Source organism: Theobroma cacao, chromosome 3, assembly GCF_000208745.1.
Source record: "Theobroma cacao cultivar B97-61/B2 chromosome 3, Criollo_cocoa_genome_V2, whole genome shotgun sequence".
Taxonomy (NCBI): Eukaryota; Viridiplantae; Streptophyta; class Magnoliopsida; order Malvales; family Malvaceae; genus Theobroma; species Theobroma cacao.
In genome coordinates this window covers 2,940,722-2,957,772 of record NC_030852.1, presented here as the reverse complement: position 1 = coordinate 2,957,772, position 17,051 = coordinate 2,940,722, and the positions used below count along the sequence as shown (strand labels likewise).

At 35.6% G+C, this 17,051-nt stretch overlaps 1 pseudogene; it reads left to right on the top strand.

The window, feature by feature from the left end:
• The window catches only part of LOC108661112, a 15,752-nt pseudogene continuing 6,802 nt past the window's right edge, over positions 8,102 to 17,051 (top strand).

Below are 17,051 nucleotides of genomic sequence, written 5' to 3'. Positions count from 1 at the left end.
TGCAAATGAACTATAACAGATAAAAGGTATGCACTGGCCAAATATGGCCCTCTTGGCCTTAACGGTGGCTTTGGCATTTTATCTATCAGTATAATTCATAAGACCTAAGGATTCATCTTCACTACTCAGCCTTTTGTATCAAAGAACAGAAGTCTTTCTGTTGCACAGGATCCATTAACAATGGCAAGTGCAGAGCATACTCGAAGGATCTAATCTTATGATTGTACTGTAAATATCTTGCTATAGTACCCCTTAAGAAAGAAGAAGAGAGAATTTAGAAAAATATGTTTAAGCTAATAAGAGTTTTTATATTTTAGAACTGATCTTGGATTTTACATTGAATCCCTTCATATTTATAGATAAAAGGACATATAGAAGACAAAACTAGTTGGATAAGTATGACAAACTTATCCAAGACTTGGACTTTTATAATATCTAGACTTGGACTTTTGCAATACATAGGTTTGAATTTTTTTACAAAATCTTGACTTTTATAGATAAGTCTTTTTTATTAGTCATAGTTAGTTTCTGGGTCTAAGGTGAGGTTGAGTTCAATTATTTTCTACTGCTTTCTCTCTCTACAGATATAATTGTGAAGAGAAAAGTCTTTTGGGTCTTCTTTACAATATTCTCCATATGTGTCGTATGGTGATTTAGAGGATGTAGCCTTATCTTTTGACTGTGTCTTGGGAGAATGTGTGTTTTTGTCTTCTAGTGTCTCCATGGAGAGTTGTGTAATTTTATCTTCATCAATTTCTCTATAGTCCCATGGATCTTGGGACCACTTGTGAGGGTCTAGGATCCCTTCATTGTATTCTTTTAATGCTTCATTTATCTTCTCATGGTAAGGTCTTGGTATCTCTGGAGAATAATCTCTTGACATTTCTGTTTCTACTGAGGGCTAGATATGATCTGGGATGATCCTGTTGTGCTGACAGATTCTTCTTTGGAACTCTCTATATTGTTTATCCAATTCTCTTATGCTGCAAGGAAATAATTTGTAAGTCCAAGCAGATGGAATAGTACCGAATTGGGTGGTTTTCCCATGAGTGAGAAAATATCGTGGCTTATAAAGGATAAAGATGGTCATTTGGTTTTTCTTTCTTGCTTCTGAGATGACCAATTCTTTCCAGAGAGAGAGAGGATAGAACCATGTGAGCATATCTACAAAAGTTTTTCCGCTATGGCTCAACCTCTTGGTTAATGGCCTTTTCAATGAATTCTAAGAAATCCATATTATAGAGTTGTATGCCAATGTGGTACCTATGGGTTAAGAACTAAAACATCCATTTTAATTCATCAAGGAATTCCATGAAATCATAGTGAAAGGGATGGATAAAAGGGTATTTGGGATGAAGTCCTGATGGTTTTAGGATAAGTCCACCATATTTTCTTAAAACTTCAATTTGGTATTCAAAAATCATTTGGTCAGTCTTTTGATAGAATGTTCCTTCTTAAACCAATCTAAGGACTTCAGGAGGATAATCAGGGTGAAGGTTTGGAGCAATTAGGATGGAGGAGGAAGAGGTTCCTTCAATATATGTTTCTAGTTTAGGTGTGAAAGTGGGTCGTTTTGATTTTGGTTAGGTTGAAGGTCTTGGGTTAAACATCAAGATTTTCTATTCTTGAAAATTCCTAGATAAGAAGTCTGTAAGATGGTTCTTCTTCCCTTAGATGTGTTTGGTGTCAAAGGAGTATTTTGAAAATCATTCTGCCCACCTTAACAGTTGAGGATGAGGGACTGTTTTTTGCTTGAAATTGAGCATTTAGGGAAATGATGACATATCCATTTCAACCAAAAAATGATGACCAATGAGGTGGAATTCAAATTTTGTGATGACTTTTTTTACTGCAAGGATTTTCTTGAAAGTGGAATGATAATGTAATTTTGAATCTGAAAACTTTCCACTATTATATGCATAAAGATTTCTCTTACCATACTTTTCTTCAAGAAGAACTTCTCTCCAATATTTATTACTGGCATCAGTTTGTAAAATCCTTTTTCTATCAGAAGGTATTTGCAATGGTTGCAAATTTTACATTTTTTGCTTGAGATCTTGTATTGCTCTTGTTTGGGCCGGTCCCCATTCTAGAAGATCTTTTTTGAGTATCTTCTTTAAAGGATTTGTCCATCTTGAAAGTTTAGGGATGAAATCTCTGAAATAGTTTACTATTCCAAGAAACTGTTGAACCTACTTTTTTGTGAGATTTTGATCTACGAATTTTAATAATTCCTGTGAGATATGCGGGTTCAATCTGTATTTTCCTTGGAGAATATGCATACCAAGAAAGTCTATCTCTAGCTTGAATATCTACATTTTTTGTTCTGAAAACATGACACCATATCAGAAGATGAGTTCTGAGAATCTTTGGAGAAGCTGAATATGATTTTGTTCTGTTAGACTGAACAGAAAAATGTCATCAATATAAATGAGAGTTGAGTCAAGGATGGGTTCAAAGATTTTTATCATGGCCTTTTGGAACAGTGATGGTGTAGTTTTGAGCCCAAATGGTAGAACAGTTCATTGGTAGTGATGGTTTGGTATGCAAAATCCTATCTTGGGCCTGTCTTCAGGATAGATTCCTAATTGCCAAAATCCTGCCTTTAAGTCAAACTTTGAGAAAAATCTTGCTTGAGAAAGGCTAGAGAATATTGAATTTTTGTTGGGCAGAGGAAACTTGTCATCAAGTGGAAAATGATTGAGTGGTTGATAATTGATAACTAGTCTTTGTTTGCCTCTTGTTTGCTCTGCTCTTTTGTTGACATAAAAAGCTTGGCATGCCCATTGAGAATTTGATTGTTCAATTAGCCCTTGATGTAGCAATTCCTTGCATTCTTGTTTTGCTAAATTTTGATGTTCTGGATTCATACCTAAATGGCTTACCTTGGTAAGATTGATATCCTCATTAAGCTTGAATGGAAGCTTAATAAAGAATTCAGGATTCTTCCAAAGTGGGTTTTCACACTTATGGAGAAATTCTTAGTGTGAATTAGCACATGTCTTTTGCCTGAGAGTCTCAATTATCAGTTGGATCTGGTCATCTGGTTGCTGGAAAGAATAAATCTTGGGAATTGGGACAAACGGTTTGAAGGAATACTTGTATCTGATCCTATTTGGAAGTATTCTCAAGTGTTGACATTGATGATAGATATCAAATTCAATAACTATGTCTTTTCCTAGAAGTTCAGATTCTAGTACTTGGGTTGTGATAGAACATTAGGGGAAAAATTGAATGGTGATGGGTTTGCTGATCAGATGAGTTGTGAAAGTTTGGTTTGAGGCTGTTTTGAAGTGTCTATCAAAAAGTATCCAGACCTCTTCAGGTAATATTTTTGGATTCATCACTGTTTCTACAGCTCTAGTATCAAAGAAGGTTATTACTAGGATAGGCTGGCTGCACTTGGTTAGATATATGGAGGCTGGTATGGAGGGTATTGGGATATCAGAAAAGGTTTGAAATTTTAGGAAAGGGGTACTGGGCTGTGGTTGGATCATGAAACAAAAAGAACTATAACAGGAGGGTTTGAAATTAATAGTTTAGGGTTTAGAGCCCAGTAAAGGAAAGAATTCTTCCAAAGAAAATGTTGCTTTTTCAAAAAGGTAGATCTCGATAAACACTTCCAAAAGATGTAAAAGTTATTTTATATTCTTAGTGCCTCAGCAAGCTTGAAACAAGCTTTTCTTTCTTCATTACCTGATCTAATCCAAACAACAGTCACCAAAATCTTACAACAACAAAGAAAAGACATTCTTTCTCTCTCCCTTAAATAAATACAACAAGAAGTCCATTTTGCTTTTGAAGACATCTGCCATCGAAAGAATGTGGTCTAGGATTATCTCACAAGAAACAAAGAATTGGACAAAGCCTGTGAAAGAAAAGAATGGTAAATAAAATGTCCAAAGTCCCGAGAATGCAACTACAAGACAAAAAAAAAGGCATTTTAGAAAATTCAAAATAAAAAGGGCACAACCAAGAAATAGGTTTAAATGGAGATATCTCAGGAAAAGATGTCTAGGAAAAAAGTCGAAACCAACAAAGTGCTTCATATGCAATCAACAAGGATATTTTGCAAAACAATGTCCTACTAACAAAAAGAAGAATGCAAAGATGATCAAGGCTATTCAACAGGAAACTGTAATCAATCTGAATGAAGAAGATCTTGAATTAATCTTTTCCATGGAAGAAGAACCTTTAGACAAAACCTTGTTTGCCTTCCAAACAGTCAATTTTGACTCAAACACTGAAGAATATCTCGATTTAGACACTGAAAACTTTTTAATGATCCAACCACAGCCCAGTACCATTTTCCTAAAATTTCAAACCCTTTCTAATACCCCAATACCCTCCATACCAACCTCTATATATCAACCAAGTACAGCCAACCTATCCCAGTAATAGCCTTCTTTGATACTGGAGCTGCAGAAACAATGATGAATCCAAAAATATTACCTGAAGAGCTCTGGATACCTTTTGATAGACATTTCAAAACAGCCTCAGACCAAACCTTCACAACTCATCTGATCAGCAAACCCATCACTATCCAATTTTTCCCTCAGTGTTCTATCACAACCCAAGTACTAGGATCTGAACTGTCAGGAAAAGACATAGTTATTGGATTTGATATCTATCATCAATATCAGCACTTGAGAATACTTCCAAATGGGATTAAATACAAGTATTCCTTCAAACTTTTTATCCTAAATCCCAGGATTTATTCCTTCCAGCAACCAAATGACTAGATCCAACTGATAGTTGAGACTCTCAGGCAAATGACATGTGCTAATTCACACTCAGAATTTCTCCATAAGTGTGAAAACCCACTCTAAAAGAATCCTGAATTCTCTGTTAAGCTTCCATTCAAGCTTAATGAAGATATCAATCCTACCAAGGTAAGCCATTCAGGTATGAATCCAGAACATCAAAATTTAGCAGAACAAGAATGCAAGGAATTGCTACATCAAGGGTTAATTGAACCATCAAATTCTTAACGGCCATGCCAAGCTTTTTATGTCAACAAAAGAGCAAAGCAAACAAGAGGCAAACTAAGACTGGTTATCAATTATCAACCACTCAATTATTTTCTACTTGATGACAAGTTTCCTTTGCCCAATAGAAATTAAATATTCTTCAGCCTTTCCCAAGCAAGATTTTTCTCAAAGTTTGACTTGAAGGTAGGATTTTGGCAATTAGGAATCTCAAAACTGCACCATCACTGTTCCAAAAGGCCATGATAAAAATCTTTGAACCCATCCTTGACTCAACTTTCATTTATATTGATGAAATTCTTCTGTTCAGTCCAACAAAACAAAATCATATTCAGCTTCTCCAAAGATTCTCGGAACTCATCTTCCAATATGGTGTCATGCTTTCAGAACAAAAAATGCAGATATTCAAGCCAGATATAGACTTTCTTGGTATGCATATTCCCCAAGGAAAATATAGACCGAACCCTCATATCTCACAGGAATTATTAAAATTCCCATATCAAAGTCTCACAAAAAAACAGGTTCAACAGTTTCTTAGAATAGTAAACTATCTTAGAGATTTCATCCCTAAACTTTCAAGATGGACAAATCTTTTGAGGAAGATGCTTAAAAAAGATCCTCCAGAATGGGGACCGGCCCAAACAAGAGCAATACAAATCTTAAGCAAAATATGTAAAATTTGCAACCATTGCAAATACCTTCTAATAGAAAAAGGATTTTACAAACTGATGCCAGTGATAAATATTGGGGAGTAGTTCTTCTTGAAGAAAAGCATGGTAAGAGAAATCTTTGTACATATAAGAGTGGAAAGTTTTCAGATTCAAAATTACATTATCATTCCACTTTCAAGGAAATCCTTGCAATCAAAAAGGCCATCACAAAATTTGAATTCCACCTCATTGGTCATCATTTTTTGGTTGAAATGGATATGTCATCATTTCCCCAAATGCTCAAGTTCAAGCAAAAGACAGTTCTTCATCCTCAGCTGTTAAGGTGGGCAAAATGGTTTTTAACATACTCCTTTGACACCAAACACATCCAAGGGAAGAAGAACCATCTTGCAGACTTCTTATCCAAGAATTTTCAAGAACAGAAAAATCTTGATGTTTAACCCAAGACCTTAAACCCAACCAAAATCAAAACAACCCACTTTCACACCTAAACTAGAAACATACATTGAAGGAACCTCTTCCTCCTCCATCCCAATTGCTCCAAACCTTCACCCTGATTATCCACTTGAAGTCCTTAGATTGGTCCAAGAAGGAACATTCCATCAAAAGACTGACCAAATGATTTTTGATTACCAAATTGAAGTTTTAAGAAAATATGGTGGACTTATCGTAAAACCATCCGGACTTCATTCCAAATACCCTTTTATCCATCCCTTTTACAATGATTTCATGGAATTTTCAGATGAATTAAAATGGATGTTTTGGTACTTAACCCATAGGTACCACATTGGCATACAACTCCACATTATAGATTTCCTAGAACTAATTGAAAAGGCAATTAACCAAGAGGTTGAGCCATGGCAGAAAAACTTTGTAGATATGCTCACATGGTTCTATCCTCTCTCCCATTGGAAAGAATTGGTCATCTCAGAAGTAGGAAAGAAAAACCAAATGACCATCTTTATCCTTTATAAGCCACAATATTTTCTCACTCATGGGAAAGCCACCCAACTCGGTACTATTCCCTCTGCTTGGACTTACAAATCATTTCCTTGCAGCATCAGAGAATTGGATAAACAATACCGAGAGTTCTAAAGAAGAATATGTCAGCACAACAAGATCATCCCAGATCATATCTAACCCTCAGTAGAGATAGAAATATCGTGGGATTATTCTCTAGAGATACTAGGATCCTACCATGAAAAGATAAAGGAAGCATTAAAAGAATACGATGAAAGGATCCCAAACCCTCATGAGTAGTCCCAAGATCCATGGGATTATAGAGAAATTGATAAAGACAAAATTACACAACTCTCCATGGAGACACCAGAAGGCAAAAACACACATTCTCCCAAGACACAATCAAAAGATAAGGTTACATCCTCTAAATCATCATGCGACACATATGGAGGATATTGTAAAGAAGACCCAAAAGACTTCTCTCTGCACAATTATATCTACAGAGCGAGAAAGCAGCAGAAAATAATTGAACTCAACCTCACCTCAGACCCAGAAACTGACTATGACTAATAAAAAAGACTTCTCTATAAAAGTCAAGATTTTGTAAAAAAAGTCCAAGCCTATGTATTGCAAAAGTCCAAGTCTAGATATTGTAAAAGTCTAAGTCTTTGATAAGTTTGTCATACTTATCCAACTAGTTTGTCTTATATATGTCTTTTTGTCTATAAATATGAAGGGATTCAATGTAAAATCCAAGATCGGTTCCAAAAATAAAAACTCTTCTTATCTTAAACATGTCTTTCTAAATTCTCTCTTTTTCTTTCTTAGGGGATACTATAACAAGATATTTACAGTACAGTCATAAGATCAGATCCTTCGAGTATGCTCTACACTTGCCATTGTTAATGGATCCTATGCAACAGAAAGAATTCTGTTCTTTGATACAAAAGGTTGAGCAATGAAGATGAATCCTTAAGTCTTATGAATTATACTGATAGATAAAAGGCCAAAGCCACCGTTAAGGCTAGAAGGGCCATATTTGGCCAGTGCATACCTTCTATCTGTTATAGTTCATTTGCACCTAAACCCTAAACCCTAAACTATTAATTAAAAAAAGTTTTCACTTGTTAAATAAAGTAGTGGCACAGTGAGTGCGCTAGTGAGTCAACCGGTAGACATTACCGATTGTTTTGGGTGCAATTCATCTTGGCTTTTGATCTCAGATCATAATTTTTTATAAGACAAAAAGAAATACGAGTTTTTCTTTATAAATGCAAGCACATAGAAGCAAAAATAAAAAGAGGTGGGGAAGAATATGATGGATATATAAAAAACCTAACAAGTTAGCAACATGCTATCAGAAGTTTGCCCATTTCTTCAACTTGAAAAACATAAGATTGACTCCCTCCACAGTTGGAAAACTATTCTTCATTCTTTGCTACTAACAACATTAATCTTCTTATCTCACTATTTCTCTGTAATATGTTAATTAGGGCAAACCTTGCAATATTAGGCCTCCTTGCCCTTGCTAATTTGTCTCACTTTCTTGATGCTTGCGAGCCCTCTTCCTGCGAAGCTTTAACCAACATCAACAGCCCTTTCAGATTAAAAAGCGACCCTCTCGAGTGTGGCGACATTGAACTAGTTTGTGAAAATAATCGCACCATTTTGCACGATCGTGATTATGGTAATGGAAGTTTTTATGTTCAAGACATCTTTTATAATAATGAGCGTACAACAATTCGATTGGTGGATGGGAGTTTGAAGAGTGATTAATGCTCCATTCTCCCCAGATCCTTTATATAAGGACATGATTGTAGCTATTTTATAAGTTACGAAGTGCCCATCAACTCTTCGCTTTACGTCGATGCCTCTCTTTGCACCAATGCCTCCTTCTCTTCGCACCCTTACGTTTATGCTTTATTTAGTGGATACACACTAAATGCTACTAGTTTCCAAGAATCCTACACCATTCAAGTTCAGGCTCCACGACCATTTTGGTTTTGGTCTCCTAATGTCACCAATCTCTCTATTTTTGATATCCATCGGGGGTTTTTAATGGGTTATGACGTACCGTGGTATTACACACCTTGTGCTGGTGGGGTTGCTTATGCTCCTCCTCCTACATCATGCTACAAAATTACACTTGGAGATATGTATGAATTTCGAGCATCCCTAATTTGTTTTTAAGGACATTAATTCCTTTAAGTTAAATAGTACAAAAAATACTAGTATTTGATAATTTAGATTAAAACATCAAAATATCTGTTTAATACTACTATAGGTATATATGGGATACTTTTATAAGTAGCATGAAATATTCTCTTTTCTCAACGTAGAAAAAAATGGTTAAATGCCAATATAATTAATTTATCAAATATTTTATTTCACAATTCAACCTTTTTTTAAAAAATAATCAAAATGTAGTTTTTCTTAAATTTTATCTATTTAAAAGAAATAATGAAAAGAGTTTGTGATTACTGCCTATATATAGAATTAGAACTAAGCAAACATTTTGAGATAATGGAAAAATGATTCCAACCTTTGAGTTGGATTCGGTTTTTTATTACATCCAATTTGGTTTCGACTTGCTTACTATAAATATATGTATTCCATTTGGTTCCATTTTTATCTATTGGTTGAACCTGAAAAAATTGAAATTATCCAAATAAAAAAGAATGATTATTTTTTAGTATATTTTATATTACTTTCTAGTTTTTATAAAATAAATATATTTATTTGGTTTTAAAAAACATTTTATTTGGTTAGATTCAGCTTTTGAAAAACCAAAATACTACGAGTTAATCAATAAATTTTCAGATTGAACTTTGCTTAACTATCTACGGCTCTACATAGAACTAACTATACAAATCCATATTTCTATATTTGTTTAAGATTATTCTCACGAGACAACAACTAATTTCATCAATAGCAATTATTAACTATTTATTATTTTTAAAAAATGAATAAAATAGATTAATTTAAAAAAGTAAATAAATATTTTGCTCTTAAACTTGAATATTTGGTAAATATTAGATCCTTAAAATGAGATTTTTTAAAAAAAAATATTTGTAATCTTTGAAGTGAATGTTTTCAATGTATTTCTCACCTAATTTTTCATCCTTGACACAGATATTGGCGGTTGAGGTTTATCCTTTTAGAGTATCTTTACACTTGGCAAATGGTTTTTACCCACAGCATTCTACCACGAGATTCCTTTGGATATTATTACGATAGTATGTTTTTCATTTCATCTCTAATTTGTTGGTTGCTTTTGTTTATTCCTTATTCCTTACTTTAAACTAATCTTTACTCCTTTTTAATAAGAATCCAAATTGCTTTATTTATAACCACAAGTGAGAATCGCTTTTAACCGCGACTTAATTAAGCTTTAATGGTTATGTGCATGACAACCCAAAGTTGTAAGATATTAATATCCCTCACACCTCTCATTGATATATAGAGATAAATAAAAATAGTTTTCATTAGGTAAAATAAGTATTATTTTAAAAAATGTGAAAATAATCAAAGAGATCATGAATCATGACATATTCTTTTCTCTTTTCCTTTTTTCTTTTTTTCTTTTTTGTGTCCATTACACAATTATGTGTCATATTAAAAAGTTTGAGTTAAGTAAAAAACCAATTTAAATTGAATGGTGAAGTTTCTAGTATTTAGCTATTTTGACTTATCACATCTGGTAAATCTCATCAACTTGTTTTAAAAATTGGATTCAAGACTCCCAAGATGAAGTGTTAAGTTTGAATCTCTACATTATCCCCTCGGAGACAACTAATTAACTCATAACGTTATATATTTCTAATTAGTAAAAATAGATAGTTAGTCAATATGCCTTGTACATCATCAAAGCTTTTTCTATCCTATTTAGCTATGCAAAAAAATTGTGTTCTAATTGTTGAAAAATAAATATTCTACTATTTTTGATAATCAAGAAGATAAAAATGATACTCCACTTATTGATTAATTCAATTCTAATAAAGCAGTGCTACTTCCGTTCCCTATTAAAACAATAAATAGTTCCTCGTCTTGTGTGTTTATGCTGATGTCTCCCTATTAATATTTCTCTTGTACAGGAGTACTTATTGCTATTAGAACTTTACTGGGGGTTGCATGCTTGTTTGCAGCTGTGCTAATTAAGTTTTGAAGGAGACATTTATCTATGGATGATACAATTGAAGAATTTCTTCAAATGCAAAATAATTTAATGCCTATCAGGTATTTTTATTCAGAAATAAAGAAAATGACAAAATGTTTTAAAGATAAATTTGGGCAAGGTGGTTATGGTTTAGTTTTCAAAGGAACGCTTTGAAGCAGGCGTCTTGTTGCAATAAAATTGTTAGAAATGTCGAAATCACATAGGCAAGATTTCATCAATGAAGTTGCTACCATTGGAAGGATTCATCATGTTAATGTGGTACAATTTATTGTTTTTTGTGTAAAAGGACCAAAACAAGCGCTTGTTTATGATTTTATGCCAAATGGTTCTTTGGATAAGATCATATTTTCAGGAGAAAAAGATACCACTTTATGTTGGGAAAACATATTTGAGATTGCAATTGGTGTGGCTCGAGGAATAGAATACTTGCATCAAAGATGTCAAATGCAAATTTTACATTTTGACATCAAACCACATAACATTCTTCTATATGAGACCTTCACTCCAAAAATTTCATATTTTGGCCTAGCAAAATTGTATGCAAAAGATCATAGTATTGTGTCTCTCACTGTAGCATGAGGTACTCTCGGATATATTGTTCCAGAATTGTTTTACAAGAACATTAGGAGTATCTCACATAAGGCTGATGTTTATAGTTTTGGTGTTGGTATATGCCCTTAAGCCAATTGGATTGATAAAGAAATATATATTGTTATTTAATGCATATTTAATCACATAATTAAATGTGATAGAAGTTTTCCTTCATGTTAGTGCAATAATAAGGAGTTATTAAGTACTAATTGGATGAAGCCCATGGAACATAAAGGCCTTGCAAGAGAATTCTAAAGTTGTTACAATTATGAGATCACTATGCATCAAAGCCATGTTCCTAAAATTGTTCTTAGTCATTGTATTGTCAAGATAGAGCATTGACAATGCTCAAAGACTGGTACATGTTAAGCCTTCTTACTTGGGAAGTAAGCAATTGATCTCATAGATTGAAATATATGGGATACTTAGGGATAACGTGTATATGCTTGTTAAAGAATAAGTTCACTAAACATGACCCACTATGAGAACTTCATTTGGTATTTCACTCAAGTGTCTATGGAAAATGTTCTCATGTGATAGTCGTGAAACTAGTCTTTGGACTTGAGACACCAGGTCATCTTGTATAGGGAATGACATCCTTTGATTTCACCCCTACGAGTTTGGAAGCAACCAGATGCTTAAACATGGTGCTTTTGGATATACCATGAAGCATGCGAAGGCGAATGAGTGGTCAAGAGAGGATTCATCATCCCAAGTGATATGAGGAGATGTATCTCACTTGTTCTCAATTCTTGATTAACTTGCATAAAATCTTTGGCCAAAGCATGATGAATTTGAGGAAAGTTAGTTTTTTAAATTCATAAGGTTAGTTATGAATAATGAGAACAAATATGGAATGTCATAAGTAGCCACCAAGCCATGCTTAATGACATATCTGGGATATTTAATGAAATGACCATATTGTACTGAGAGGCTTATCACTAAAGGTGTCACGACCCAATTTCCCGGGCCATGACCGGCGCATGAGCTCAATGAGCATAGCTCACTAAGCCCAAGCAAGCCTATCCATTTACCTTTGCTTAACAAATTTATCATATCATGCATACACACACACACCTTTTCCCGGGTGTGAACATAGCCAAAACGCAATGGCATTATCGATAATAATATACATGCACTATACCAGTCATTTATTTAGAAATTTACATTGCATACACATATTCACATTGTTAGATTGTATTCACACTACAAAAGGACCCATGACTTCCAGCGGAGACATTTACAATAAAAAGGATTACTATCGAATGTCAGATACATACCCAGGAAATGTACTACGGGGACTCCTCGATCTAGGGTCCAACAGTCACCTAATCTGAAAACATGAATTTTTTTTTAATAAAACGTGAGTACAATACTCAGTGAGTGAATAAGATGGAAATCATGATGCATTCATTTTCTCAAAACCATGCAATTGTTTTAACTCCTTTAAACCCCTCATGTAAACCCCACATGAGTAAATCACTTTACAAAAATCCATGCTCAACTATGGTACCAAAGAAATGGGATATATGGCAAAAACCCACAAGTTAGCAAAATGGACAGAAAGTTTCTCGCTGTAGCGAACTTCATTCTCGCTGCAGCGAGAACCAGAACATCAAGGAAAAAGTCTCCTTTTTCCCTTAAAACAAGTCATCCTACTAAAATAACAATAGCAACATGTAACACATGTAAACTTCCAAATTTCAACAAAACAAATGCTTACATATTTGCATTTACAACCATATACCCATCATCAACATGCACACCATCCCATCATCATCATCATGCACACCATCCCATCATCATCATCTCATATGCAACGGCTTATGCGCATATAGCAGAGTCAGCAACGGCTTATGCGCATATGCCGGGTCAGCAACGGCTTATGTGCACTCCCACTCACACATAGCCGGGCTAGCAACGGCTTACGTGCACTCTCACTCACACATAATCAGGTCAGCAACGGCTTATGTGCACTCCTACTTGCACATCGTTGGGTCAGCAACGGCTTATGTGCACTCCTACTCGCACATAGTTGGGTCAGCAACGGCTTATGTGCACTCCCACAACAACGGCTTATGTGCACTCCCACTCGCACATAGCCGGGTCAGCAACGGCTTATGTGCACTCCCACTCGCACATAGCCGGGTCAACAACGGCTTATGCGCACTCCCACTCGCACATAGCCGAGTCAGCAACAACTTATATGCACTCCCACTCCCACATAGTCGGGTGAGCAACAGCTTATGTGCACTCCCACTCCCATATAGCCGGGTCAGCAACGGCTTATGTGCACTCCCACTCGCACATAGCCGGGTCAGCAACGGCTTATGTGCACTCCCACTCCCACATAGCCGGGTCAGCAACAGCTTATGTGCACTCCCACTCGCACATAGTCTAGTCAACAACGGCTTATGTGCACTCCTACTCGCACATAGCCGGGTCCAAATCAACATGCAAAGAAGCATCCAATGCATATCATGCATTTTATCATATTGTGATAACACATAAACCATTGTATAGCACATTTTCACAATATAAAATCATTTTACTAAAAGCTTGTTTCCAAGGTACGTTTTCTAAGACAAGTTGGATAAAATCTTTCATATTCCCCAAAATAAGTTTGAAATGCAAGTCCACTCACTAGTATTAGGAGTAGAAATACTCTTATTTTAAGTCCGCGGGTACAATCCTTTACCCGTATGCAATGGCTCACCACCTAGCCATAATCCATGACACATATTCCAATTAAATTGTGTCTAACAGTCATAAGCTATTTCAGGCTCGATATATATATGATATGAAATGAAAAATGCACGGGTAGCCATTTAGACCCGGTAGTGGCCTAAGTCGATTTTTCATCCGATAAATTAGCCAATGCGTCCAATTTCACTCCAAATTAATCCATTTCTACTCTAATACCTTAATTTACCACATACCATTTAAATAAAGCCAAATTCAGCATTAGAACCCTCACAGTTCCTTATAGAAAAATTCGGTCATTTGGTGCACTAGCACCAAAATTTTTCTACATAACCGTTTCACCTTAATTCATCATCTTTCCAAGCCATTTTCCTTGAAATAAAAAAAATCCCCCATTGATATTCAGCCCTCATGGTTCGACCAACAAGAAACCTTAGAGAAATTGAATATTTCTTTTGTGTTTTTGTTCATAACCATGCTTAACTATCCCTAAACACTAACATAGTCTAAAATCAAATTATTCAAACAACAATTCCTCTTCCATACCCATTTTTCAGAATTGAATTCATCATGATAACTCAATATTCAACCGTGGATATCAAGAACAAAAGCATGGGTAAGCTAGGTATCAAGGAGAATTAAAGAAATTTGAACTTACCTAGCTTGTTTCCTTGAATTCCAACACTTTCTCTTTGATTTTTCCCACATAGGGCTTGTTCTTCCTTTGTTTCTCTTCTCTTCTGGTTTGGCTGATCACTATGGGAGAAATGAGCTGATTTTTATGCCTTTTATAAAGAAAATAATGAATGGATGAGATTTTGACACATGTCACCATTTCATTAGTCCATGTGTCATACTTAGCCATTAAGGAATCTCTCTCCACCATACATTTCTCATGTTTATCCATTTACATGATGAATAAAATCCCTTGGCCTTGACAAGTGCTGGGATAAAAAATTTACCGATTTGCCCCCGGGGTGAAAAAATTACGATTTTACCCCTATACTCTAAAATATACCGAAATCAAATTATTTATACTTTTCAACCTCAAATAACACTAACATTGATCAATATTAACCAAATGGGGCAAAAAACTCAATTTTTAATCGAGCTTGACAGGGTCTCACATTCTCCCCCACTAATAAAAATTTGGTCCCCGAATTTAAATTCAATGTAGAGTGACTTACTTTTACACATCGAAGAGGTGTGCATGCCTTGTCCGCATCTCATCCTCAGCTTCCCACGTCACTTCCTTTAAATCCTGATACCAACATTGTCACTAGGGGTGGCTCTACCCTTCAGGGCAGCCTTTTCTCTCTTTCGCGACAAGCAACAGAGGGTACCTATCAGAGCACTTGGCAAGCAGTATCACTCAGCCTTATTGCCAAGCTCCTGAATGTACCACATAGGTTGCCATATGCGCCTCCTTCAATATCTCTCTCCTCAATTCATCATTTTCTGGCACATAAGGTCTATTTTCATACCTCAATATTTCATCTGTCCCTTTGGTAAACATCTTTTCATTCTTTCCATAAAGATCCTCCAATTGATCCTTAAACTCCTTAAGGTGTATAACACCACTAAATTCACTAAGGTATTTTTATCCTTTATTCGAGCTATGTAGGATTTATTTTCTTATTTAGCCACAAATACCTCATTTAAAAGAGTAGGTACCGCCAAGTATTCTTCTCTCCTATTCACAGGCGTACTCGCTCTCACCAGCCTAGCGACCCTGCCACGTCTACCTCACCCCCTACGAGTGGATGCCCGTGGCCTATTAGTTATCTCAATAGGGGCATCTTGCTTCCCCACTTGTCTTAAGGTGGTCCGTGTCTTAGGTGGCATTCTTACCTAGACAAGAACAAACACCTGTCATTAACCACAGTTAAAGAGATAAGGTGGTTTCCAAAATTGGGAATCTATGCGGTCTCTTGATCGTAAAATGTGTCGCGGTTCACACTTCACAATCGAAATTCCCACATAAAAATTCGACACTTCGCTGGACCAACAATTAGAAGCCCTAGGACCTAAACAAATCTAGAGCTCTGATACCACTTTTGTCACTAGGGAGGGACGTACCACTCAATCTCTTCGCTACAGAGGCGATAAACGGTACCTATCAGAACATTCATAGGGTGGAAGATCACGAAGCATCCAGCCCTATAAGCCCTTGGGCAGAGAGTCACACTTCGCCCCTGTTCACATGCGAGAGTTCCCAAGGATCGGGTAAAACCCTTTGCTTTGATACCAATTTTGTCACGACCCAATTTATCGGGCCATGATTGGCGCATGAGCTCAATGAGCATAGCTCACTAAGCCCAAGCAAGCCTATCCATTTACCTTTGCTTAACAAATTTATCATATCATGCATACACACAAACACCTTTTTTCGGGTGTGAACATAGCCAAAACACAATGGCATTACCAATAATAATATACATGCACTATACCAGTCATGTATTTAGCAATTTACATTGCATACACATATTCACATTGTTAGATTGTATTCACACTACAAAAGAACTCATGACTTCTAGTAGAGACATTTACAATAAAAAGGATTACTATCGAATGCCAGATACATACCCAGGAGATGCACTACGGGGACTCCTTGATCTAGGGTCCAACAATCACCTGATCTGAAAACATGAATTTTTTTTTAATAAAACGTGAGTACAATACTTAGTGAGTGAACAAGATGGGAACAAGCATACCATAAGGAATGTTTATCGAAATCATGATGCATTCATTTTCTCCAAACCATGCAATTGTTTTAGCTCCTTTAAACCCCTCATGTAAATCCCACATGAGTAAATCACTTTACAAAAATTCATGCTCAACTATGGTACCAAAGAAATGGGATATATGGCAAAAACCCACAAGTTAGCAAAATGGACAGAAAGTTTCTCGCTGTAGCGAATTCAGTTTCGCTGCAACGAGAACCAGAACATCAAGGAAAAA